This window comes from Giraffa tippelskirchi, chromosome 12, assembly GCF_054371585.1.
Source record: "Giraffa tippelskirchi isolate mGirTip1 chromosome 12, T2T-mGirTip1v1.2.pri, whole genome shotgun sequence".
In the NCBI taxonomy this organism is placed as follows: Eukaryota; Metazoa; Chordata; class Mammalia; order Artiodactyla; family Giraffidae; genus Giraffa; species Giraffa tippelskirchi.
The window spans coordinates 57,253,788-57,281,613 of NC_137286.1; the positions used below are offsets into that span (position 1 = coordinate 57,253,788).

At 38.8% G+C, this 27,826-nt stretch overlaps 1 protein-coding gene and 1 long non-coding RNA gene across 7 annotated transcripts in view; one reads left to right on the forward strand and one right to left on the reverse strand.

Annotated features, from left to right (window-relative positions):
* LOC145530250 (uncharacterized) overlaps positions 1–26,550 on the reverse strand; it is a 107,570-nt gene extending 81,020 nt beyond the window's left edge. For 4 of the 6 annotated variants that reach the window (XR_014071601.1, XM_081551224.1, XM_081551225.1 and 1 more), the window contains exon 1: positions 26,301–26,550. The gene's annotated coding sequence lies outside the window, so the exon portion shown is untranslated. Of the gene's footprint in view, positions 1–25,616 lie in introns of all 6 variants that reach the window. The other 2 variants (XR_014071599.1, XR_014071600.1) reach the window with 1 other exon arrangement.
* Positions 26,551–26,653: 103 nt separating this feature from the next.
* LOC145530251 (uncharacterized) overlaps positions 26,654–27,826 on the forward strand; it is a 33,922-nt gene continuing 32,749 nt past the window's right edge. The window contains exons 1-2 of the long non-coding RNA XR_014071602.1: positions 26,654–26,767; positions 27,016–27,129. This is a non-coding gene — a long non-coding RNA (uncharacterized LOC145530251). The remainder of the gene's footprint in view (positions 26,768–27,015; positions 27,130–27,826) is intronic.

Sequence of the window (27,826 nt, forward strand, 5' to 3'; positions counted from 1 at the left end):
GTCCTGCTCCCCATGCCACTCACAGGAACCCCTCAGGAGGTGGCGGTCAGTTGATGCTGGGTTGGGCTGGAGGGTCTCCAAGCAAGCCTCCTGCACCCATGTGGCCTTGGGTCTCACTTTCTATGGTTACCGGGCTCTCCTGTCCACAACCTCTTCCTCTAGATGGCACCCTGTCTCCAAGGCCTTCCCACATGGCCTCTTTCCAGCAGGGGGCCCAAGTATCCTTATTGACAATTCCAGAAAAATAAAGTCAGAGGCTCCTAAACATCTTAAGGCCTATGCCTGGAGCTTTCATAGGCCATGTGGCCACAGCAAGTCTGAGGGCCAGTCCAGGTTCAAGGTCGGAAAGGACACTTCGGCTGTTCAGAGTCAGATGGCCTGGGGCTACAGTGAAGGAGCCAGGAGAGGACTGTGGCACCTACTGTGAAGACCCTCAGTGTGTGTGAGTGTGAGGAGTGAGGGTCGGCCGATACGGGATGAAGAGGTTCTACACGAAATGAGTAAGTTAGATTGCTTTTATATTAACTGCAGGCTATTTTTTTAAAAAGCAAAAGAAACAAAAAATGCATTTAATTTGTAGTATTAATGGCAACCCACTCCAGAACTCTTGCCTGGAAAATTCCATGGACAGAAGAGCCTGGTAGGCTGCAGTCCATGGGGTCGCAAAGAGTCAGACACGACTCTTTGTCTTCACTTTATCCTCTGTTATGTTAGAACGCACAGAATTAAAAAAAACAAAACACAGAAGTTTTCTTCTTTTTAAATCTCTCTTCTGAAAACAACCAAATGGTATCGATTAGGATGTTTCTCATGACTTTTGTGTGCCTTTGACTAATATGAATGGGAAAGCACAGTTTGCTCTGTGAGCGAGGCCTGGATTGTCCTTCACAGGTGGCTGAGGGAGAGATTCTCCTGTCAGCCTTGTCATTGATGTCTGTGGTCTTAGCAGAGCTGAGAGTCTGGATTGGTGGCTGCTTCTTCCTTGAGGTGTGCCAGCATCCTAATCGGAAAATGCTACCTCCATCTGACTGAGGAGTAAGCTATGGACTAGGAATGACCCTGTTATCAAAGCCACATGTATCCAGAGGTGGTTGCAATTATCCTCTGAGAAAATGTGTCCTTAACCACAGTGGGGAAAATAAGACCAGCAGTGTCACCAAACTTGGGACTAATTCAACTAGAAACTTTTAAGCCAACAGAATTAAAAATAACCATTATGCACACTTAGTGAGACTTAGCCAAGGATGCACATTGGATTAATATGGGAAGCATTAAAATAAAGAACAACCAAAAAGCCAGTTTCCGGGGAACCCATCCTAGGCCAATTAAATTATAATCTCTAGGGGAGTTGGTACCCAATTTTAAAGGACGTTATAGGAAAGAATAATCAGCTTGTCGATCATTTTAATTTTCAATAAAACAATAAGATTTCTTATTAGACTGATGTTCGAATCTCAGCACTCTTTTTTATTTTAATAATAATAGGTAAATTTATTGATTGCTGACCCTGTGCTATGCACTGTACTGAGTTCTTTTTTTTTTTTTTTTTGTACTGAGTTCTTACTGATACTGCCACCGCTTGATCAATACTGATATGGGTTAAGTATTGGGTTGGCCAAAAAATTCTTTCTGGTTTCCCATACAATATTATGGAAACATCCAAACAATCCTTTTGGCCAGCCCAATACTATTAGAGCCATTCTCATTTTTCAGATGAGGAAACTGCAACTTTGAAAGATGAGATAAAATGCATAGTGTCACTCACCAAATAAGCAGAGTCCCAGATGTGAACACATAGTGTTTTTTCAGTGTAGCCTTATTTTTAAGAATTTTGAATATTGGCGTGTGGTTGTACAGTAATAGTAAAGAGATTCCATGTACCCTCTACCCACTTTTCTCCACTGGTAAGATTTTATATATTATAATAAAATGTCATGAGCAAAAAAAATCATTAAAACAAATTGACATCAATAAACAATTGACCATATTCATATCTTGCTAATTTTGTGTTCATTAATGTGTATGTGTGTGTTGGTTGGTTTGGTGAAATATTATCTCAGGTTCAGGTAAATGAGATGCACTCTTGAAGAACATTTTAGCTGTTTGCAGGTTTGAGCTATTATGGATCAAGCTGCTTCGAGGATTTAAACATCAGTTTTCTTGTGAGTTAAGTTTTCACTTTCAGGGATAAAGGCTCAAATTGCTGTGCTGTATGGTGAGCATATGCTGACTTTTTGAAGAAACTGACAAACTCTTTCCCAGAATGACTGTACCATTTTACATTCCCAATACATGAGTTATGCAATTTCTCCATACTTTCACCAGCATTTGGTGTTATCTTTTTTGGTTAATTTTAGTTCTGATAGGTGTGTCACATCATCTTACTATAGTTAGAATTTGCATTTCCCAGTTCAGATGGTAAAGAATCTACCTGCAATGCAGGAGACCCGGGTTTGATCCTTGGGTTAGGAAGATCCCCTGGAGTAGGAAATGGCAACCCACGTTAGTACTCTTGCCTGGAGAATCCCGTGGACAGAGGAGCCTGGTGGGCTACAGTCCATGGAATCACGAAGAGTAGGACACGACTGAGCAACTAACTAACACATAACTAACACATGTCTAACACTAACACATACTAAATCTTTTGCCTGGTCTGTTTGCCATATTCATGGTCTTTTCCACAAATTGTTTCTATATGCCTTTTGTGAATTTTCTAATTGGATTGTTTGATAATTTAGTTTTGAGAGTTCTTTAAGTAGCCTCAGTACAAGCCTTTTGTTGGATACATGATTTGGAAATATTTTCTCCCAGTCTGAGCCTTGCCTTTTCATCCTTTTCCCAGGGTATTTCATGGAGCAGAGATTTTTAACTGGGATAAGTCCAGCTTATCAATGTCTCCTTTTATGGCTCATGCTTTGGTATCAATGCCAGGTACAGACTTTAAGGTGGGACTTTACTCCAACATCTCAGATTCTCTAAGACTCAGATTGTTTGTCTTTAGATTTTGGATAACAAGATCTAGATTACAGAGTAAGAGTGAGATTAAATGAAATAGATAATTATACTTGAAGTGTACAGTATGGCTCTTGGTACATTTCACACTGTGAGCAGCTGGCTTGTTGTTACTGTTATAAAGAATTACTCTGTGATGGAACATGCCAGAGAATACTAGATTTCCTGACTCTGTTCACCTGATATTCTTATTCATTGTATTTGTAGCATGATGCACTTTCATCAATTAACTTGAGCTTCAGGACAAGCTTTAAGTAATCTTTCTCACTATTATGGATGAAGAGACAGGAGTGTGAAGAGATTCACCCAGGGTCACTCAAACAGCTCATCACATGCCTGGGCCACACCCAATTCCTCTAGCCTAAAGCTGACATAGTCCTATTCCCTCTTTTAATTCCTTTTAGAATTAAATTGTTAACCACACCTTGACAAGAGTCATTTTCTCAGTAAAAAATAGTCTCAATATCAAAGAAACAGGTAATGGGATTTGATCTTCCTAACAGTTTTTTTTTTTTCTGTCACAGATAAATATCAGAAACCTGTGTTGAACATCTGACAATTTGCACGTCTAAGAGAGATTGCTTGATATCTTTTGAAATACTATTGTTAAACAATCTTAGGGAAAGACTCTTTTTGTTTGACTCTTTGTGCAACTTTCAGTTCAGTTCAGTTCAGTCGCTCAGTCGTGTCTGACTCTGCAACCCCATGGACTGCAGCACACCAGGCTTCCAGGTCCATCACCAGCTCCCGGAGTCCATCCAAACCCATGCCCATCGAGTCGGTGATGCCATCCAACCATCTCATCCTCTGTCATCCCCTTCTCTTCCCACCTTTGATCTTTCCCAGAATCAAGTTTTTTTCTAGTGAGTCACTACTTCACATCAGGTGGCCAAAATATTGGAGTTTCCACTTCAACATCAGTCCTTCCAATGAATATTCAGGACTGATTTCCTTTGGGATGAACTGGTTGGATCTCCTTGCAGTCCAAGGGACTCTCGAGAGTCTTCTTCAACATCACAGTTTAAAAACATCAATTCTTCAGCCCTCAGCTTTTCTTATAGTCCAACTCTCACATCCATACATGACTACTAGAAAAACTATAGCTTTGACTAGATGGACATTTATTGGCAAAGTAATGTCTCTGCTTTTTAATATGTTGTCTAGGTTGGTCATAGCTTTCCTTCCAAGGAGTAAGCATCTTTTAATTTCAGGGCTGCAGTCACCATCTGCAGTGATTTTGGAGCCCAAAAAAATAGTCTCTCATCTGTTGGATCATTGAAAAAGCAAGAGAGTTCCAGAAAAACATCTACTTCTGCTTTAATGACTACACCAAAGCCTTTAACAGTGTGGATCACAACAAACTGCAACTTTAACTGAATGCTTTTCCCTGGATCAATTTACCATATCAGAAAAGCTTTGTCCTGAATATTTACAATGAGACTCACATCATTAGAACTGGAAGTTGTACAATCCCCAGAAGGAATAAGATAATGTACCTGAAGAAAATGAGAATATAGACAAACTAATTAATCAGGAGATTAAGTTAAAATATCCAATATTTCTACTACAGTCCACCCCTTAGGTTCCTAGTAGATACGTATCCTTCTCATATACATGATGTTGCTTACAATGTCCTGGACTGTTCTAGCATGGCTTCAATGTAACGTGCAAGAGTATTTCACTTCTTTTCAAGTATTGGATAATTTTTCTATTATTGTATACTTTCACAAATGCATTTATCTCCAGGCCTTCCAAATAAAAATGATCTAAATGCAAGATGGCTGGTTCAGAGAGGCAATTTCCTAGGCCCACATTTTTCTCTCAGAGGTATGTTTTTTCCTTGTACAAGTCAATGTTAGTCAATCTACCTATAGCCCTTTAGACATCTGAAATAGATGATCCAAATTTGAAATTTTCTAAACCCCAAATATTTCATGCACAATGGTTAAGGAAAACCCAGAAACAACTTCAATAAAACTCTGATTTAGCAAAAGAGAAAAGTAGAAACCGTAAACTGTGTTCATTGTTACAGTGCATGCCCTTTCATTTCAATAAGGGATATAAAGAGAGGAAATATGGCCAAAAAAAAAAAAACCTCTGGATAAACCCAATTCTTTGATTTACTTTTTTGATAATTAAATGAATTCTGTAATCAGTCAACCTGGCCTCCCCATCCTTTGTCCGATGTAGCTTTCTGATTATCTGCCTTTAATAGGCAGAGAGCAAAGGGAGAATGGGGAGAACCCTCCTGTAAGGTGTGTGTTCCCTGGCATTGCATCGACAATGGTATGAGTACAGACCTAACAAACGGTCTAAAGTGGTGTCCCAGAGCACAAGCATCTGAATCCATGAAGATTAAAAATAATAAAAATGTGTTGTAGTGGGCATTAACTTGTGCCTGCCTACTAAATTTCTATATGTGGGGCTTGGCAATTGACCTTTTAACATGATCCCTGATAATTCTAATATGCAGTAAAATTGAGTGCTACCACTATCAGGATTAATTTAGTCAAAATCCTTCTAATGAACAGTTAGTCTTATTTATGTCCAGGTGGATAGTGTCAGAATTGAGTTGAATTGCAGGATACCCAGCTGGTGTGGGCAAATTGCTTGGTGGTATAGGGGAAAACCCCTGACACTCATCAGAATTGGAGTCAGTATCATAACTACCCAGTGTATCTCAATTACAATCTCCATGATAACAGGGATTTTCTTCTGTCTGGTTTACTAATAATGAGCCTAAAACAGAGCCTAGTGCAATGCCTGATGTAAGATATGTGCTCAATAAGTATTTGTCCATTTAATAAAAAAAAAGAAAACTTAGTTTTTGGGTATCAACTTGAAAGTGATGATCTTACTATGCTTGCCAGTAATCAGTATTTGTACATGATATTGCCATGCCCTTTGAATCTGGACTTTGCATTTTAGTTTCAGTTTCTTAGCCCCAGACTTAGACAACTTCCTTTGGGGTACAGTAGAGAAAAAATAACCTAGGCTGCCCAAGAAAGAGCTGAGCTAGTCTGAGAGTCCCTAGGAGTCTCTGTAAGGAAGAAGGTAAATGAGAAAGGTACTTATATGGACAAGGTGAATCTGCTTTTCTATGATGCTTCTGATTCTTCTGAAATATTTCTATTCAAAATTAAAGATTTCAGGTTTTCAAATCAGTGCTTTAGCATCAGGGTAAGGCAAAAAATTTGCTGATCTTCTACAAAACCATGAACTACACAGAGGATGTGGTTCATTTGACGCAGATATTATGTTTTGATAAAGAGTCTAATACTTGTGAGTAAATTAAACAAGTAAGAGGCATAGAGTAATCTTTAGAATTTAGAGACTTGTCTAAAAGCTTATCTGAAGGTCATCTGGTCATTCATTATTGCTTACCACTCAGATATTTTGCAGCCTTTTAAAGACTGATGTTTGATCGTAGAAAACTGATAAACTGTGATGATTTTTGCCTGATTGCAATGCAAATGATTGCCCGATAGCAATGCAAATACTTTCTATTTTATAATGATGAAAATGCTTTCTGTTCAGTAAAAAGATGACCCTTTTTTAAAAGGTTACAGCTTAATTGCCCTGAATGCTATCAGCCATTGTTCATCTAGTTTAGCAATACCATGCCCAGTGCTGATTTTGCTTTCACTAACTATATATGAAGATATCATTTTCTCATGCCTTTCTTTGAAGGCAAAAAACTTTGATACTTGATCACAATGCATCTCAATGAAAGTTATGTCCTTTTAAATCTTAAAAATTATGCTATTTGAGTACTCACACCAGTCTTATTCTTTCCTATTTGCTTTCAAATAAGGCAGTTTCGCTAGAGCTCTCTTGCAGCACTTTATTGAAGGCAGAGTGGCTGGCAAACTCAATATCTCGACATTTTTATACCAAGTTGCCTAAAGCTACAGACGTCATGGGCATATGGTCTGAGTCCCAAGGGACTACGAGCAATAGTTGAACCAACTGCTGAGCTGTGGCATAATGAAGACAAAGCTAACTTCCTAGCATGAACCAGAAGGATTCTCACTGCATCTCTATCCACCTGCACTTTGCCAATGCCTCATTTTGGGGTCTGTCGCATGTAATATCCTACTTTGGTCTTAGATAGGACTCTGATGTTCATCAGTAAGAAAAACCCAGTGACAGCCATATTAAGGAGGTTGGCTCATAAAAATCAAATATTGCATATACCATCACTGGGACAGAGCTTCATTAGAAACAACTAGAAAAAAAAAAACACCACACACACGAGTAATAACTCTGTAATTGCTCTGTATGTGTGTGTGTGTCTGTCTGTCTCTCAACACATAAACACACACACACTTTATTTCACACCTCTACCCCTCTGGCTGGTCATCTTTGCTCTTTCCAGAGACAAGCTTTCTCCATAAGGTGGTTGCCAGTGGTTCTGACTATTTTATGTCTTACATTTACTCTCATCAGAGAAGGATGCCTTTTACCTTAAATATCCAGTTTATTATTTTTTTTTAATTTAAAAAAATCCCAGATGTTGACTGTATTTGGCTTGGGCAAAGACTCCCACGCCTACCCAAATCTAATGTGGTAAAAGTCACAGAGTCACACATGTAAATTTTGGCTCCTAAATAACCCTCAAGGTAGAGTGTGGGAAACAGTCAGTCTTACAGAAGTCAGAGGTAGGGCAGAGAAAACAAGAAATGACCTCTGCTAGAGATGTCGGTGAGAGCAAGGATAATGTAGGGCCTGGGAGATGAAGAGGAGGTTAAAAGAACTGAGGGTATTTAGCCATGGGGTCAAGCTGCGTGAGGGCAACATCGGCTCTGAAGTGAGTAGCTGGTGGTTCTCGTCTCAGCCTTCACACAGCTGGGGGACCTGAGACCATAGCTTCTCTGAACCTCAATTTCCTCATCTTGAAATGTCAGTAATGATCTGTCCCAGGCAGTGCTCTTGACGGGATTCAGGAGACAGTTCAGGTAACACATCAAGCATGTGTCTCGCGCAGCTCACTTTCACTAAATAGAAGCAGTTATTTCATCTAGAAAAGAAAAAGCTTGAGGAGGGAGACGTGAGAACTGCCTTCACATTTTTAAAAGCCTGTCATATGCACGTGAGTTTCAACTTTTTCTGTGTACTCTGGAGCATAGAGATTCTGTCAAGAAGTTACAAGGCAGTGAGTTTTACTTCAATAAAAGAAGAAAAAAAAGTAAAAAAACAGATTGAAAGCAAAAATGGACTGGGGAGAACTGAGTAAATTTCTCCAAAGATTTTTTCAAGCAAATCTTAGCTTTCTCTTTCCCTGGGATAATGCAAAGAATTCACAAGTCATTTGAAGGTTAGCTTAGAGGGCGTTGTAAATGCCTCCCACCTCTGCGTGTCTGTGCTTCTATCAAAAAGGCAGTGAAGGGCACTCCAGTCTCAAACCCAGAGAGGACGCCTCCATATCTAGGAGGTGGGGCACAGCCACATCAGCCATCTTCCACATGCAGCCTGCTAAGTAAAGTCTAGCAGCTGCAATTCCATTGCACAGTGTTATTTTTAAGTCACAAAAATAATGAGTTATAATTTACCTGAGAGTTATAGTCTACCCTATAATCTGAAAAAAAAAAAAAAAAACAACAATGAAGGTGCCTGGTCTAGAAAGAAATCTGCCACATACATTCTTGTTCAAGATCATTCTTCATTCTAAAGTATTAAATTTTTCATTTAAATTTCCATTTCCCAAATATAAAATTAAGCATCTTTTATAATGTGTATTCTTGAAAAAGTATTTCCCAAAAAACTCTGTCTATCCCAGAGGTGTGTCAGGGGAGTGTTAAGGAAATCAGGAGCAGAGGATAGTGATGGGATCAGAGGAGGTCAGAGGCCCAGAAAGTGATGGGAGAGGGTCCCTGGCACTGATGTGAATCCTTCCAGTGGAACCAAATTACATGTCCTTCTTTCCCAACACTTTATTTTGCCACACAAATTCATTTTTTTTGCAGCCTAATCTCCCTGAGGATATTTTATTTGACTTCCAAATTTATTCTTCAGTGATCCTTGCTAGAGGTATTCTAGCAGGAAGAACATGGGACCACAGAGTTTGTTGCTGGTTTCCCTCAGTTGGTAATGTAGGATATGAGGACAACCACACCATCCTTTTAATAATGCAGCAATATCAATACTAGTATTCCAGTAAGATGTCTTACTGGATTATATCTACTACTGTGGGCAAGAATCCCTTAGGAGAAACGGAGTAGCCATCATAGTCAACAAAAGAGTCCGAAATGCAGTACTTAAGTGCAATCTTGAAAACAACAGAATGAGCTCTGTTCATTTCCAAGGCAAACCTCTCAATAGCACAGTAATCCAAGTCTATGCCCCGACCACTAATGCCAAAGCATTTGAAGTTGATCTGTTCTATGAAGACCTACAAGACCTTCTAGAACTAACACAACTAACTCTGGGGCAGAATTACTGATAAGGATCAGGGTGTGTGTAGGGCCTCAGTTCTGTTCAATTCACTCAGTCAGTCATGTTCGACTCTTTATGACCCCATGGACTGCAGCACGCCAGGCCTCCCTCTCCATCACCAACTCCAGGAGCTTATTCAAACTCATGTCCATCGAGTTGGTGATACCATCCAACCATATCATCCTCTGTCATCCCCTTCACCTCCTGCCTTCAATCTTTCCCAGCATCAGGATCTTTTCCAATGAGTTAGTTCTTCACATCAAGTGGCCAAAGTATTGGAGTTTCAGCTTCAGCATAAGTCCTTCCAATGAATATTCAGGACTGATTTCCTTTAGGATTGACTGGTTTGACCTCCTTGCTGGCCCAGGGACTCTCAAGAGTCTTCTCCAACACCACAGTTCAAAAGCAACAATTCTTCGGTGCTCAGCTTTCTTCACCGTCCAACTCTCACATCCATATAAGACTACTGGAAAAACCATAGGTTGACTAGATGGACATTTGTTGGCAAAGTAATGTCTCTACTTTTTAATATGCTATCTAGGTTGGTCATAGCTTTTCTTCCAAGGAGCAAGTATCTTTTAATTTCATGGCTGTAGTTACCATCTGCAGTGATTTTGGAGCCCAAGAAAATAAAATATAGGGCCTGCATTCCTTTTAATCTGGCCTCAGGTGATCTCCTGTGGTTCTTGAGGTCATCAAACTGTGTTCTCCTCTCTGGAATGACTAATGCCTCATCAAGTAATTAACATCTTCCTTCTGTTGTGAGTATTAGTTCCTCAGAAGTGCTCAGTGAAATTGTTATAAGTATCCTTTGGAACCAGTATACTGCCCCAAGGCTGCCCCACCCTTTGACTGCTTCTCTCTTTTCTCTGTATCCCTTCCCTTCCCTGATTAGCAGCTGTTTGAATTCTCCTATTGAAACTCAGGGACGGTCATGGAGCCTGAAACCTATTCTCTACAAACAAGAAACTGGGGGCACAGAAAGGCTTCTGTACCCAGGAGCCCCCCACAGGGTCCTGCTTTGTTCCACTATCTCCCATTTTCTCCTGATCCGAGGTAACCACTGTGTGTGCACGTTATCCTTTTAAAAGAAGGTAAATAAAAGAACAGCCAAATAGTACATTTTTTCTAAGGTATTCTGTTATCCAGATGAGGTTTTTTTTTTTCTTTTTGAATTAGTCATATAGTTATTCTATCTCCTGCTTCCAGCTCATTGGCCAGTGACCAGGTAGCCAATCTAGGTACCCGTGTAGCCACACATTTGTTCTATGAGTTGGATGTTCAAATAAATTAATGGAGCCTCTTTCCAAGACCAACTCAGTCTCAGCCATTCTGAACACAGTTACCCAACCTGAAAACATGTAGACCTACTCTTTAGTGATTTTACTGTTGAAATAATAAGTAAAATATTTTAATGGTGAAATAATTGCTCAACTAAGTATGCAGTTGTATACTTAAGACTACTTAGCTGCTCAGCATTAGAACATCTAATAACACCAATCCAATATGGTCATCCTTTTCAGAGTTATATGTTTGCTTAAATACAGTTGCTGAAGTGAGCAATGAAGGGAAGAGAGTGGAAGCAATGACGTATTTCAATGTGACATTTGCATATGATACATCATGCAGAAGAGATCAACACAGTGCTTAGTATTTTTTTAATTAAATAGTGGAAGGTTAGCATTTATAAGAAATGTGGCAGGAACAATTGACATCCATAGGCAGAAAAGAGAACATCAACAAAAATTTTTCATTCAGTACAAAAATTCACTTTAAATGGATCACAGACTTAATTGTAAAACATAAAATTATAAATCTTTTAGAAAAAAAAGAAAATTCTCATGATATAAGGTCAAATGAAGAGTCCTTCAGTTTGACACCAAAAGTATCCATAAAAAATAAAATTGAGATTTGGCTTAATTAAAAGTAAAAACCTCTGTTCTGTGGAACAATCTGTCAAGAAGATGGAAAGATAAGTTATTGAGTGAAAGAAAGCACTTGCAAACCATGTATACAACAAAGGACTTGTACTGAGAGTGTTAGAAGAATTCTCAAAACTCAACAGTAAGAGAATAACACTGTTAGAAAGGATACACATGTTCCAATGTTCATTGCAGCACTGTTTACAATAGTCAAGATGTGGAAGCAACCTAAATGTCCATTGACAGTTGAATGGATAAAGAAAAAGTTATATATATATATATATAATATATATATACACACACACATAATATATATATTCCAGAAAAAGTTATATATATATATATATATATAAAATATATATATACACACACACATAATATATATATTCCATTGCATATGCATGTATATGCAATGGAATATTACTCAGCCATTAAAAAGAAAGGAAGAATGCCATTTGCAGTAATATAGCTGGACCTGGAGATTATCATACATGAAGTCAGACAGAGAAAGACAAATATTATATAATATCATTTACATGCAGAATCTAAAATGAAAAATGATACAATGAACTTATTTATAAAACAGAAACAGACCCACAGACTTAGAGAATGAACTTACAGTTAACAGAGGGGAAGGAGAGTAGAGAGGGATAGACTGGGAATTTGTGATTGATGTGTACACACTCTTACATTTAAAATAAATAATCAAAAAGTACCTATTGTATAACACAGGAAACCCTACTCAATATTCTGTAATAACCTAAATGGGAAAAGAATTTTAAGAAGAATATATACATGCACATGAATTAAAAAAAAAAATCTCACCAGTAAGAAACAAATTAATTAGAAATTAGGCCAAGGTCATGGACAGATATTTCACTGAAAAGGATAAATGGAGGGCAAATAAGCACATGGTAAGATGTTTAGTATCATTTGCCATTAGCAGAATGGCCTTAAGATACCAGTGCCAGTTTTATGAGGTTCTCTGGTAGCTCAGATGTAAAGAATCTGTCTCCAATGCAGGAGACCTGGGTTCATACCTTGGGTCAGGAAAATTCCCTGGAGTAGGAAATGGCTACCGTCTCCAGTATTCTTGCCTGGAAAATTCCATGAACAGAGGAACCTGGTGGACTACAGTCCATGGGGTCACAAAGAGTTGGATATGACTGAGCATGCACGCTACTGATATCATTACTACCAGTTGTATGTGTGCCAGCACGTGCCTCATAGAGATATTGGAAATACCTGGCCCCTTCTCTGCTTCCCCTTGTGAGCCACACTCACCCCCTCACTGGGATTCAGTGTGCGCTATTCCCCCTGCCTAAGAACGCTCTGCCCTTGGGTCTTCCCTTCTAGTGTGATGTCGTTCCTTGAAGTTCTCTCCTACAGGAACTTCTCCAGGTGAAGAGGAGGGAATAGAGGGCCTCCAGCTAGTCCAACATAAGCCTAGACAAACAGGGGCACAACTGTAGATTTTATTTGTGTTGCAGAGCCATGATTCTAAAAGCATAGTTCCAATGGCTTGGTTAGGAGGGGACTCGGTCCTCAGTGACGTTATGTGTCCAGAAGCTGTATCTCCCCAGACAGCTCAGCTTGGGTATTGAACTTTGGTCACCCATTTTAGAGTTCCCATTGGGAGAAGGGGACCCTGGCATTTCATACAGAGGATCACCACCCTGGGAGATACTCTGTCAATACTGATCTTCAAAAGAGCAACAACGTGCCTAAGGATTTCCTGTTCTCTTTCAGGTTCCTTTTGCACATTTGTCTCTCCTTCCTGTCTTCAAGAGTATGTAGGATGCACAGTATTGTTCAGACAAAGACATGTTCTGTTGTTCTAAATGAGATCACGAGAACAGAGACATGGTTTATGCCAGGCACAGAGAGCCTTGAGGGTCCGAGTAGGGCTTGTTCTCAAACTATAATAATAACTACAATAATCTGGGAGTGTCCAGAATGGCTGCCAGGTTCCTAGTTGAAACGTAAACCAAAGCTCCAATGCCAGTTTAGATCTCCAACATCTCTTCCAGATCTAAACAAAGAGAGAGTTGTTTTATTTTCCAAATTGACAGACAAAAAGCTGCCATTTACCTGGCTGGAATTATTCTGTATTATCAGGGCTTGCCTTGTGGCTCAGCTGGTAGGGAATCCCCCTGCAATGCGGGAGACCTGGGTTTGATCCCTGGGTTGGGAAGATCCCTTGGAGAAGGGAAAGGCTACCCACTCCAGTATTCTGGCCTGGAGAATTCCTTGGACTGTATAGTCTATGGGGTCGCAGAGTCAGACACGACTGAGCGACTTTCACTTTCATCATGGCCCCAGGCCCTCTGAACTATTTGCCAAACCCTGATCTGATGTTAGAAATTTTCTGAGCAAAATCCCTGCCTTGCTTCTGACCTCCCTCCTATTTTCCAAGGGTATATCCCTTCAGAAACACTCTGGGTATCTTCACTTCTTGAAGTCTGGGCTAATTTGATACCATTCCAAGAAAAATACCTCTTATTTCCTCTTCTTGTCCCATGGTTTCATCCCAGGAGTAATTTCTTTCTAAGATGATTGTCAGCGGGAACATATATTCCTTTCAAAGCAAATATTCCTGCTAGGAATTATTCTAAAATCTAAGTCGACTAGCTAAGCCATGGTGCTGTGTTTGTTGACTTTAATAGTCAATATAAGTAAGTTCACTGGTATCATTTTTATTAGATTCCACATATAAGTGATATCACATGATATTTGTCTTTCTCTGCTTGACTTATTTCACACAGTATGATGATCTATCTCTAGGTCCTTCCAGACTCACAAAAATAGAAAACAAACCTGTAGCTATGAAATGGGAAAGCAGGGGGAAGGGAAGGCATAAATTAGGAGTTTGGGATTAACAGCTACACACTGCTATATAGAAGGGAACCATATCCAATCCCTTGTAAACAATTTATAATGGGAAAGAATCTGAAAAAGAATATATATATCTGAAACATATAAGTAATATATGTATAACATATATATAATGTATATTGCATCCTTTATCTATTATATAAAAGCTGAATCACTTTTCTGCACACCAGAAATGAACACAATGTTGTAAATCAACTATACTTCAATTCAGAGAAAAACAAGTGAGTATAATCTCAGCAGGTGGGTAGGGAAGTTGCAGATGCGGAGTGCTGCCTGGCCCACATGCATCCAGTGTGTGCACAAGACTGAAAGAGAAGAAACTTCCAGAAGAGTAGTTTGGGGCCAGAAGTGAACGATTTTGAATACCATGGCAAGAAGTTGCAGGGCGGGGGGTGGGGGTGGGGGAGTTGGAAGCTTTTCTGGGAAAGATGCAAAAGAAATGTGCCAAATCGTGAAGAGCCCTTTGCTTTATTTGTGGCTCCAATGCCTTCTCAGAACCCAGCTGTTAGCACCGACACTCACCTTTTAATTAGTGGAGATAAATGGGCCTAGCGAATGTCTGCATTTAGATATACTTGAGCCTGATTGTTGGAAAAGTGAAAGTGGCCTTGAGGAGAAACTTATACCAAGGACAGAATGATAAATAGGGGAAACACAACGCTTCAAGCTTAGGAATATGATTTAACAAAAAAGAAAAAATCTGTCAAGCTTCCTGAAAACCAGGTGGAAAAGGGAGATTGTCAGTAAAAAGGATTCAAATGACAGTAGATCCTTTTCTAGTAGTGGCGCCTGGGGATGGGCAGAAACTGCGTTTGCTGGCAAAGGAGAGCTTTGTCCATATGGGGCCATAGCTCCCAGGGTTTCCAGACAGCTCATACAATGCGATTCTCTTTATTAAAGGTTGTCATCAAATGCTCGATGGAATGCAATTCTATTTCAGGTTATTTTTAGAAAATCTCTCTGATACATGTACAGGCTAGGAGAGGGAGAACCTCTCTGCTCAGACCACCTGTGGCAAAGCTGGGCTTGACATTCCCAGGCACCCCGCTGCCATCTCAGGGGCTCTGTGCTCTTGCAGTGGTAAACAAGGCAATAGAGGGGAGCAAATTTTATCAGCAGAAGCCTCTGCAGAATAACAGGAGCTTAGAATTAAATCACACGCTTGTTTCTTCAGTCAAGCACAGTTTGCTCAGGGTCTCCGCGGTACTGTGCATTGGGGGCACGATGACAAACGTAACAGACGCCATTCCTGTGCACGCAGAGTTAACCACCTGCCAAGAGAAGGGCCAGAGGCGCCCTTCCAAGAGCGGCCGCTGGCGGGCGGGTGTCGCCCCCGGAGGAAGGCGTGCCGGGGGACCACAGGACGGCGTCTGCGCTAAGGCAGGCTCTCCAGGGAAGTAGTACCTGGAGCTGGAAATTGAGGTTAATCTGTAAGGTGTGTCTCGGACAGGGAGAAGGGGGATCCAAAGGCCTGGAGGGGAGTACGTGCCCAGGGCATTTGGGGAACTTCGAGGAATCGGCAAAGCCGTGAGGGAACAAGATGGAGGGTGAGCAAGGCCAGATCAGACAGGGACTTGGGAGCCATGTTGGAGAATTTGAACTTGAGAAGAATCAGGAAGAGGAATGGGAATACGGTTTATGCTTCTTCCCCTTTACTTAACAGAGGCTTTTAGGCAGGAGATCTTGCATATTACACAGATCTCCACTCTTTGCCCCCCATGTCAAGGGCATTTTTTGTCTCCCATGAGCTTCTGTGGATTAAACGTTTTAGTCCTTAGTATTCACAAGTAAATTTCCTGTGGTGTATAGCGGGCCCCCAAAAGTTTTGAACCGTGGTTTCTTGAATTAATTCTTCCTCGAAGTGGTGAGGCATGCATCCACAAGATTCCTAGTGCGTGGCCTCCTATTTCATATTCTTATATAAAATATGATTCATTTGGTTTTAAAGTGATATTTCATTAAATCGTTAATGAAAGCTGACTATATGCCAAATTACATGTGATTATATATTGTACCATATAATAAAATGTATGTTACACTGAATTCTATTAAATATATTTATTTTTGTTTTCTGGATTTTCAGTAAAATGACATATTACTAATATTTTTCTGTCACTTATATATTTCCCCCTTGGAACTCAGAGAGTGGAACCTTGGAATTTGGCTGTTATGTGACCTGATGCAGTATAGAGTATATAGCATGACCATTTATACAGATTTGAGTCCTGCCTTCACTGTGTGATATTAGGTAAGATGCTTACCCTCTCTGTTTTTTAGTGTCCTTATGAAAAAACAGTAGTGCCTCAGGGATTATTGTAAGAATTACATGAGACAATTATGTAAAGTCTTCCAAACCAAACCTGGAAGGAAGTAAGCTCTCAAGGTGGTTATTATTATTTGAATTAATTATTATTTCTTTGCTGGAGGATGCTAATGCTAAGTCGCTTCAGTCGTGTCCAACTCTGTGCGACCCCATGGACAGCAGCCCACCAGGCTCCTCTGTCCACGGGGTTCTCCAGGCAAGAATACTGGAGTGGGTTGCCATTTCCTGGAGGATAGCATATTTCTAACAAGTAAATTTTCTGGTCATTAAAGCTTAATACTTTAAGATGCCAAACATACCCATTTTTTTAATATTGCAGGGTAGAACTCTTGCTAACTGTGAAATCCCTCATCAATACCTATCAATATAATTGCAGTTGCCATTAGGAATCATAATTCTGAGTATCAAATTTAGCATTAAGCAGTGATAGAGTGTCCTCAGGAAGACAGTTTACCCCCACACTAAATGGCCCTAAAGAGTTCTTTTTCTACAATTGCTACTTTCAAAAAATAGTCTTCCTTTTTTGAATCTGCTCGTACTGCCAGGCTATCGGTTGGCATCCATATGATTGTCAGTTTGCCTGCTTCTGGTAACCCCTCAAAACTTCTGTTGTTATTGTTTACATGAATTAGAAAACAGGGAGATAATCTTGCTGTGTGTTGAGAGACTAAGGAGGACCTCAGGAAAAGTCTTTGCAATCAGTCAAATCTATACATTTTGTCCTCCAACTTTTATGATTTCAAATTCCCCTAAATTACCACCAGTACAGTTTCTCTTTTAAGGACATTATATTGAAAGGAGACATTTGGTTTACAATTAGAGGAATGTGGCCTCTCATTCACCCTTTAATGGAAGGAATGGAGACTTTTACAATGTTTAAGTTGAGCTTCAAAGTCTCACTTAGACCTGCAATAGCCCTATCAGTATCATGGCTTATTTAAGTGCCTTTATAAAACAGAAACAGCATTGTCTGTTTAACCAAAAATCAAATTAGTACGTACATGCACCGATGCAAAAAATAACAACATCTTTAAATTAACTTTTCTTTCCATTTGATCTTCTGCTGTTTGGGCTACATTAGATTCCTCAGATTGAATGGTGAGTATAGTTACCTCTGAGAGAACAGAGGTAGAAGTAATCTACATAACCATTCCCATCTCCAAGAAAAGATCTGTGTGTCACCGAAAGACCGATTTTTATAGTAGTTTGATAAGGCACCAGGAGGTCATGCTGAGGGGTGTCGATGGCAACCACAGGTCAGCTGTTTTGCTGTCTGCCTAAAGGACCACTTGCTTGATGTCATGTAACCTTGCACCTGTCTTAATAGCAACAGCAGGCAAACAATGTGTTTTAGATGAGTTACTTGTTCCTACAGCTGGTTTAATAGCAATAACTGCCAAAGTAATAAATTGTCAAGTAGGGTGTTTAAAGGTTTGGTTTAGAGGTCAAACTTTCATGTTAACTCCACTGATTAAAAAGCAAGACTTCTCAAATATTGTTCCTGCTTTTAGAAACCGAAAAGACAAATTAAGTTCATGGAGGAACCGAAAAGATTCCAGAAGAAAGTTGGTGAGACAGTACCATTTCAGCTGCCAAGGTTTTTTTTGTAACAGAGAAAATCAATTCAAATAAAAGTTTAGCTAAATAAGTTATAAGGAAGGAGGGTGATGCTGTTAGAAAAAAGAAGCCCCCCAAAGCTGTGTACAGTTAAAGCAAAAAAGTGTCAGAGCAAAAAGTCCAGATCAGAGCACAGAGGAAAGACTTAAAGGATTGGGCTGGAAGTAAGGCCTGGACAGAGGGCAGGCTCAGAGTCCAGTTGTAAGACTGAGCTTATAATGATTCAAGATTCATTTTATTCACTCCTTCATTTGTTCCTCATGCATCTGTCATGACCGAGGCACTGCGCTTTGTATTGAAGAACCAGTAACAAATACATTCAGTCTCTGCTCTGAAGAGATGTAGGGTTTATTAGGTGCATTGACAAGTTAGAAGAAACGAGAAAACAGGAGGAAAAATAGAGAAGACCATCAACAGACCAGAAATTAAGCCAGTGAGACCCAGGGGCCACAGATACTCCAGGAACTGAGCAAGAAAAGTGAGACGAATTAGCAAAAATGTTTGATGAAGTTTGAAACCGAGCAGGGATAAGTGACCAAAAAATCTGTCAGCTTCTGGAAGGAAGGGAATGTTTGATTTTTTATTTTGGCTTTTATATATCAGTTGCTTTATACCAGGCAACAAGAAGTTACAAATATAAGCTCATTAAATCTTCCAAACAACCCTATGAGGCACTTACTATTCTTTCTCTCCCAGGAAGCCTGGTCTCTGCGTTCATCGCCTTACCTGGTTCACTACCCTGAAGGCAGACAGATCTTCATATTTGTGTCCCTATCCATTTCCTATTCCTGATGCAAAACAGGCATCAAGTGCACATCTGCAGTGTGAGAGCTGTATGATAGCAGAAGCGGGCATCAGCATCAGGGGCTAAGAGGGGCAACACTGGACAGATTGTTTTGTTTTTTTTTTTGAGCGAGAACCAATCTCAACCTCTGCAGGTCCAAAGCCCCTGAGTCAAATCAAAAAAGTGTCAATGGAAAGAATAGGGTCAGGTTCCAAGATAGCTCATGTGTTCATGATTCTCTTCTCTTGAGATGTTTAAAGCAACCTACCCAGGCTCATCTATCTACTTAATAGATATTTATTCTGTAACCCGTGGTACCAGGCGCTGTTCTCCATGCCAGGACTACAGCAGAAAAATAGCAGACAGGCCTTTCAGGGATAATCAAGTGATCAAGTTAAATACAGATTATTATTAATGCTATGAAGACAAGCTGAGACACAGAGTAATAGGCAGAACAATAAATAGGAAATTTGGGTCTTTTTGACAAGGTTACATTTGAGTGAAGACCTGAAGATTAAAATGGATCAGACTTTCAGCAAAGCTGGGGAGGCATGGGCATTCTCAGCAAAGGAAACATCAGGTATAAAAACCCACATGTGAAAAAGGCTCTGGCATAGTCACAGAACCTGGAGAAGGGAGAACATGGGAATACTGAACACTCCAGTATTCTTGCCTGGAGAATCCCACAGACAGAGAAGCCAGCAGGACTACAGTCCATGGGGTCGCAAAGAGTCAGACACGACTGAGCGACTACCATACACACACACACACACACACAGACACACATACACACACACACACACTCATGGAACAGGGCAGGTAGAGCCTTATGGGCAGAGAGCAAGGGAGGTGGGATGCCAGTGTAGACCAGAAAGGACCAAACTGCTCAGAACTCTGTGCCCATGGCAGAGAGTTTAGAGATGGCTCTAAAAGGAAAAACAAAGGAAAAAACCTTGGGAGAGTTCAAAACAGGGAAAACCTGATGTTTGAAAAAGACTGCCATAGCTTCTATATGGAAGATGGATTGGTTAGGGCAAAATGGAATCAGGAAGAATGTTGCCCTGGAGTCTAGGATGAAAGAGTTCCTCAGAAGAAGGCCAAGAAAGCAGAGATGGAGAGGTGATGCAAGATGACGGGCCCTTTCGGTGCAGCCAAGACTTAGTGATGCATCGTATTTGGGGAAGGAGGGAAAAGAAGGACCTAGGTATGAAGGCCTAGCATGGTGTTTTGAGTAACAGGGTGTAAAATGGAGCCATGTGTTAAGATGAAGAATACGAAGGAAAGATAAAGAGTGGAAAACTTAAAACTTGAACAACAAATAAAGTATTTCACCTGATGGAGAACTGTCTTCCAAACCAAGACTTGAATGAAGTTTAATATGAAATTAAGACTAGCCTTCAATAAATATACAGTAAACTAGGTATTGGATGATAAAACATATCTCTTTTAATAAAAGCTACTCTAAATATCCTGAGGTCAAGCATTGTGACTGATTCATAGTCGATGTTCAGTAAATCTGTGCTGAAATAAATCCAAATGAAACTCAAGAGATGGAAAATGAAAAAAAACCTTAGGTCAAGAATAATAAGGTTTCTTTTAGGCTCTGCCACTTTCCAGTCGAGTGACTTTGAGGAAGTTAAACTCTGAATTTCAATATTCTCATATGTGGAACACGGATTGTAACAGAAGATCACAATGGTTAAATAAAATACTATGTAAAACCAGCTGCACATAAGAGACTTCAGACCTCTATACCCTTTCCTACAGCTTCAGCTATTGTTTACTCCCAAGTTTGGGTCTGTAAGCATTTTTCCAATCTCTACATCTATTTCAATTAAATTTTGTCTTACCATCTAAGACAGTATTGTGCATAGAGAAAGAATGCAATTCATCTTTGCTGATTAGCAGATTCCTTTAATTAAACATAAACTCTCAGGAAGAACACATACATAGCACAGTGGACTTCAGTCTCCAGGATTCTGTCACCTATCTTTGTCCTGAAGATCCACCTTCTGCCCTCTTCTCATTGACAGGCAGCCAAAAAATGAGAGTTTGCCTTTCAATCTATTGTGAGCAAAGTGAAATGATTCTTTTCCTGCATAACAAAACCTATAGGCAACTGTAAAATATAATTTCCTCTCAGTTTCTTGACAGACTTGATATAAATTTCAGTGTACAGGGGGATAAAAAAGCAGGGGCTACTTTTTAAAAGATAAATTTCATCGTGTATATCTGACAATAGCATATGTGTTCAGAGCATCCCCCTCCCCTTTTTTAAGAGAGGAAGAAATGACTATGGTGTTAAACAATCAAAGGTTAAAGTTAGCTCCGTCAGTCATGTGGTTTCATTCTCTTATGCATATTGAAATACCTCAGAAAGATTTATAACCCTGGTTCATACAGTCTGACTTCCAGTAAATGAGTCTCTTTTTTGAAGGTTAAATATTTATGCTCCTATTTTCCTGCTTGATACAGACAATAAGAGTAAACCCCTCTTAAGGAGCCAGGGTGACAGGCAGGTTAGGACAAGAAACAGTGCCTGGCCCAGCATCTAGAAGCATCTTCTGCCTTCCTACATTAGTTCCTCTGGAAATGAATGAATGAATGAATGAAAACTCCCAGATAACCAGTCCCAGGAAGCAGAAATAAATCTCTTTGGAAAACATGAGTCTAAGCCTAAAATTCCCCATCTATCCAATCTAGTGAGACAGATCATAGGAGATAACAATCACCCTTTAGAAGAACACCCATCTATCCAATCTAGTGAGACAGATCATAGGAGATAACAATCACCCTTTAGAAGAACAGCAATTACAGTGAGTGAAATACTTCTATATACATACACTTGAGCTTACGGAACTCTGTGGAGTGGATAGGTAGACATTGATATTTTATCTCCTAGTTGAATACATTGAGATTTTAAGTGCATGAGTCACTTGATCTGTGTCATACAGACGGTTCATGGCAGGACTATGACAACAACTACATTATCTTGATTCCTATGAGGGTGATTTATCCACTGTGTACTTCTAATTATGACAACAGTATTGAGAACAAATACTTACATAGTGAATTACAGTTTAACGAAGGTACACCACGTTATCCCATTTGATCTTTAGAGCAATCCTTTGAGTATTTTCTTACCTTATTTTAGTTTTCACCTGATATTTATTTGCATAAAAGTTTCAATCAGGAGAAAAATAGCTCTTGCTTGACCCTTCACCTTCAAAACCTGCTCCCTGAGAATAAACCATTTTCAGCTCTCTTACTGATTGCTTCCCTATGTTTATAAGTAGTATTTTTTGCATTTCTATTTCTCAACTGTTCAGTTGTAGACAAGAGGTATTGACTCCTAAGATAGATAAGAATCAAGTACTTAACCCCTTCTCCCAACACATACAAATACTTACAGGAGTTATAAAAAATAATTTTGGTTAATCAATATTTAGCATTTATATTACTGTGACCACTTAAAATTATTTACAGTTATTGTAGAAAGTACTAAATTTCCTTTATCTCTCCATTTTCTTCAACTCCTTGGTTTTGTTTATTTTCCCTATCAATTTAATATAAAGACAATATTTTTTCTGAGTTCCCTGCATACCTATCAAATGATTTTATTCTGAACTTCTATCAATACTCAATATGATGATATATATTTTCAGGTAAATATATCACCAGTTTAAAAAAAAAAAAAAACATTTCTCCTGAGCCCTCAGGCCTCTTATCCCAAACTGGACAGTTTTCCAGGCTGCAGTACAGCCATCATCTGGGTATTTCCTGTCCATCCCCATATACTGGATCCTTATTGAAATATATCTCTTCTCCTGACTTAAGTCCTGATTGGGATGGAGCAAATCCTCTGATAGCTTCCTGAGAAATAAGCAAAATAATTACACTTTGAGAACTTTTAAATCTAAAATGTATTTATTTTTTCCTATAAGAATTCATTTATCATTACCTTACATAGAAAAACTTTCTCTCAGAATCATGAAGACCTTTGTCTACCTTTTTCTCTTCAATCTTTCTGTTGAAAGAGCCAAAGATATCCTGATTATTCATTTTCTGATGCAATCTGTTCTTTTTTATGAGAGCTTTAAAAACTTCTTTCATTAAAGTTCTGAAATATCAAAATGTGGGACCTCATGCTGGTCATTTCTTATTCATCATTCTGGTTTCTTAGTGGAGCCATTTCAATCTGGGAATTGTTATCTTTCATTACTTAAAAAGCCATCTGATTTATACTCGTATACTGTTGGTCTTCTCTAGAAATCCTATTAGTTCAATTGAATGTCCCAGATTTAATGAATATTTCTTTATATCCATTTTCTTTTTATTTTTCTTTTTTGTAATTTTTAAACATTAAGGTAAAATGTATACAGTGAAGGGGCTTCCCAAGTGGCACTAGTGGTAAAGAACCTTGTCAATGCAAGAGATGTAAAAGACACAGGTTCAATTCTTGGGTCAGGAAGATCTCCTGGAAGAGGGCATGGCAACCCACTCTAGTATCCTTGCCTGGAGAATCCCATGCACAGAGGCGCCTGATGAGCAGCAGTCCATGGGGTCACAAAGAGTCAGACACAACTGAAGTGACTTAGCATACATACATATAAAGGGAAATGCAAAACTTTAATTATACAGTTGGAAGAGCTTTGATGGATATATGTGCCCATGTGACTCCCCACAATGAAGATACAAAACATTTCCACCACTGTCTTCTAGACAATCCTTGCTCACACTCCATTTTTCAACCGTTTTCTGACTCTTGACGGTCCATTTCTATTTAATGTGAGATAAACGTGGATCAAAGACATACAAGTAAAAAGAGCTGTTGGCTGATAAAGACTTAGTTGTGAACAGTTGAAAACTAAGAAATTATATTGGAGACACCCTTCTTCATCCAAGTATTCCTGTTGGCATTCTGGAAGCTAAGTTAGAAGAATACTGATGGTCTACATAAGTCATGGTTTAACCAGAGAAGCAGAACCAGTAGGAGATGTAAATATATAAATTAAGGTAAATAGATACGGATATAAGTGTAGATATAAGTTTATATCTATCTAATATGTGCATATATAAAGAGGTATATTACAGGGGATTGGCTTGTAATTGCTGGGGCTGGCTGTGCAAATTCAAAGTCCATAGGTCAGGAGTTCAGGAAAAGATCACAATCAGACTGGAACCCTATGGGCACTGGTTGAATTTTTTGTCCAAATGTTTCAGTCTAGAAGGAAGATCCAGGGTCAGAGAGAGCAATCGAAAAGACAGCAGATGTTTGGAGTCACAGCATCCAAAAAGGACCTAAGCCTTCTTTTAAAGGCCTTACCTTAATTAGGTAGAGCCACCAAAATCATTTTGATTAACTCAAAGTCAGTGGATTAGGGAGTGACTTCACATCTTCAAAACATCTTCACAGCAGATCCTAGATTAGAGTTTAATTTTATAACTGGGAGAAGGCATGTACATGCTATATCATGACTATCTTCCAGCTGCCACCTGTATCACACACACCTCGACAAGAAACACTACAATGGGAATTCAGGTTAGTCAAGTTAAAACATCAAAACTCCATCACATGGTCTCATGATTACAATGGAGACATCAACTTAATCCCTTTGTTTTGAGCACACCACCTAGCCTGCACTCTCAGCTGTGCTGCAGGCTGACTTCCAAGCCTTTAATTCAGTTTCTTCAGAGACAAAAACTCCTATTTTCTGTCAGAGGAGGTACCTGGGGGTATTCAACTACTCCCATAAAGACTTCCAACCATTCTTCTTGATTTAAGTCTAATTATCCATCCCACATTTTAAGAAGCCTCCAGTTCCTGAGATTTTTCTGACCTTCTACAACTCAAAGGGTTTGTTTTTGTTGGGAAACCACTAGGATTTCTTCTTTCATCAATCTTAAGAAGCGGTTTCTACTCATTCACTTACTGTCTTAATTTTCTAAGACTGTAGATTTCAGGTGCTCTCACAACAAAAACAGACAGAACAGGTAACTATGTGAGTAGATAAATATGCTGATTTGTTTGACTGTAGTCATTATATAACTGTATACAAATAGCCATATACAAACTATGTATATCAAAACATCATGTACTATACTTTACATATATATAATATTATTTAAATGTTTTAAAAAATAAAAACCCAAAAAAATGTCTTGACATCTCCCAGTTGACCTCTTCCCTTCCATTTTCTTGTTTTTACTTTCCAGAAAGTTTCTTTCTGGACTTTTAATCAGGTTTTGACATGTAAATGAATGAGTTTAAACTGCAAAGGCCAAATAGTTTTCTTTGTGTCCACTTTGTGAATAAGGAAACAGTATCCTTCTAAACAATTAAGCGACATAAAGTCTAACAACCAACACATGGGTAGGGCCTTAAACACAGATTCTACCTCATTTTGATAAAATGTTAAGAGCGTTATTGAAGGAAACAAAGCAGCTTTTTAAGTATGCTGAAAATATTCTCCTACTACAATTAGCTAGGAAAGTTAATATTGCATTTCCTGGTCACATCATTCATTTATCATCCATAAAACACTGACCTAATAAGATATTGAAATGCCTTGTTAAATACTCAGCTATAGATCACTTGTTTATTTGCAAGGTTGTCATATACGATTACCATTGTTGTTGTTGCTGTTCAGTCACTAAGTCGTGTCTCTTTGCGACCCCATGGATTACAGGACACCAAGCTTCCCTGTCCTTCACTATGATTAGCATACGATCCAAATAAATAACTAGTAGGTAGCAAGGGTTCCCCCAGCATCAAAGGGAGCAAAACACGTGAGCAAAATCGCCACCATCCACAACTACAAGATGTGACTTGCACTCAAGATACTGGCTCTTTTGATAGACGTTCTGCATATCTGAAAGTTTGAAATCTGAAAATGAGATGCTTCCATCATGATATCAAATAGTAGTTCCTCTGAACTGGAAGCTGATACTGCCACATGACCATTTCAGACTCCTTGGAGTTTCAATGTAACAGGCGAGGAATGCATCATATTACTGGCTAGAGTCTGTGATCCTGTGGTCCAGAGGACAACAAAGAGGGAAGAAGCATAGGATAAATGACTTAGGTAATTCTCCAAAATTAAGGCTACAAAATCCTTTGTGAAGAGCCTCAGAATAGCCTTAAATCTCACATCACCCTCCACAATAATTGTGGTAGACTGCATTATGGGTCTCCTTACTTTGATGAACAGAAAGCATATGTTCACATTCTCTGGCGTGTAATTTTCAGTAATCTCCCACTTTGTGTGGAGTCTTCTTTTCTACCCCACTGACCGTGAGCTTGGTAAATTACCTTGGCCAGTGGACTGTTAGCAGACACAGTGGTAGCAGAAGCCATAAACATGCTGATCACCTTGAGAACTGGGCCTCACGGTGAGATCTGTGAGAGGAACATACGTCAGTCCTCTGGTAGCTTCCAGTCCAGATGGGCCCAGCAGAGTTACAGTTGACCAACAGACTTGGGTATGAGGGATAAATATTTGTCGTTTTAAACCACAGCAACTGGGGCTGTTTGTTACACAGGGCTGTTGCTGGAATCACTCAAAAAGTTAGAGGCTTTGTTCTGTAACTCTGTCATAATTCCAGTTCTTAGATTTTCACAAGATTCCACTCATCATCCCTTCTCATAAACCTCTCCATCTGAGCAGGCTTTAGTAAATCTTCTTTGAAACTAAATCACCTTAAAAGAAGATGAGACAGCATTTCTTCCTTACAAACTTTATTGACCTATAAGAAACCAAATCATGAGTAATAACTATGGTAACCAATTAAGTATATAAATATATACAACAAAAGAATGATAAATATTGATTCCCATAAGATTCATTCACTCTGTTTTGGTAGGAAAATAAGTTTAAAATCAAGAAAGTTTAGCTCTTCTTGATGTATGGTAGACTTGTCATAAAACATTTAAAAATATAAATTAGAAAATTTGTGAGCTATACTTTTATATGTCTTATCATCATCTCTCTGCTTCCTACCCAAATACGTTTTTTTCTCTTTTTTAGCCTGGCATTCCTGTTTTCGTCAGTGATTCTTGCAGCAAATATCTCTGGTTATTGCTCCCAAAATATAATTATCACATGGAGACGTACTGAAGACAGGTGTAGAGATAACTACAGGTAAGTAAACGATACAGATTTTTTTTAAAGCTTATTAAATTTATTATCCTAATTGGTGTTTATAAATCTACAAAAGAAAAAAAATTTGCAATTATGGAGCATAAAAGTTAGTTAATTCTCCTCAAGAAAATTATGAGTCTTCAAATTTTTCAAAAGTATTGATTTTGATAAGCTAGAATTTTTAGAGATGTTTTGAAATCTGGAATCAGTATTTACAAGTTGAATACTTACAGTGATGAATAGTTAGTTGCATTCAAAAACATTAAATGGTTGGGGTATAATATGTTTCTAAATATATTTTAATATATGTATATATTTTCAAAACTAGGAAAATCTAGAATAAATTTTGTTTGCTATGTTAAATTCTAACTAAAATTTCTAATAAACTTGATTTCTTTTTTTTTCTTAAATTTGTGAACTATTTGAAAAATAACTAAATTTACAGACATATCTCACTGTTCAAATGAAAGGAAGAGTTGCATGTCTCTCACTTTAAATCAAAAGCTAGAAATTATTAAACTTAGTAAGGAAGGCATGTTGAAAGCTAGGAAAGTCAAGTTGTGTAAGCAAAGGAAAAGTTCTTGAAGGAAATTAAAATATAAGAATGATAAGAAAATGAAACCACCTTACTACTGATATGGAGAAAGTTTTAATAGTCTGAATAGAAGATCAAACAGTAATCCCTTAAGACAAAGCC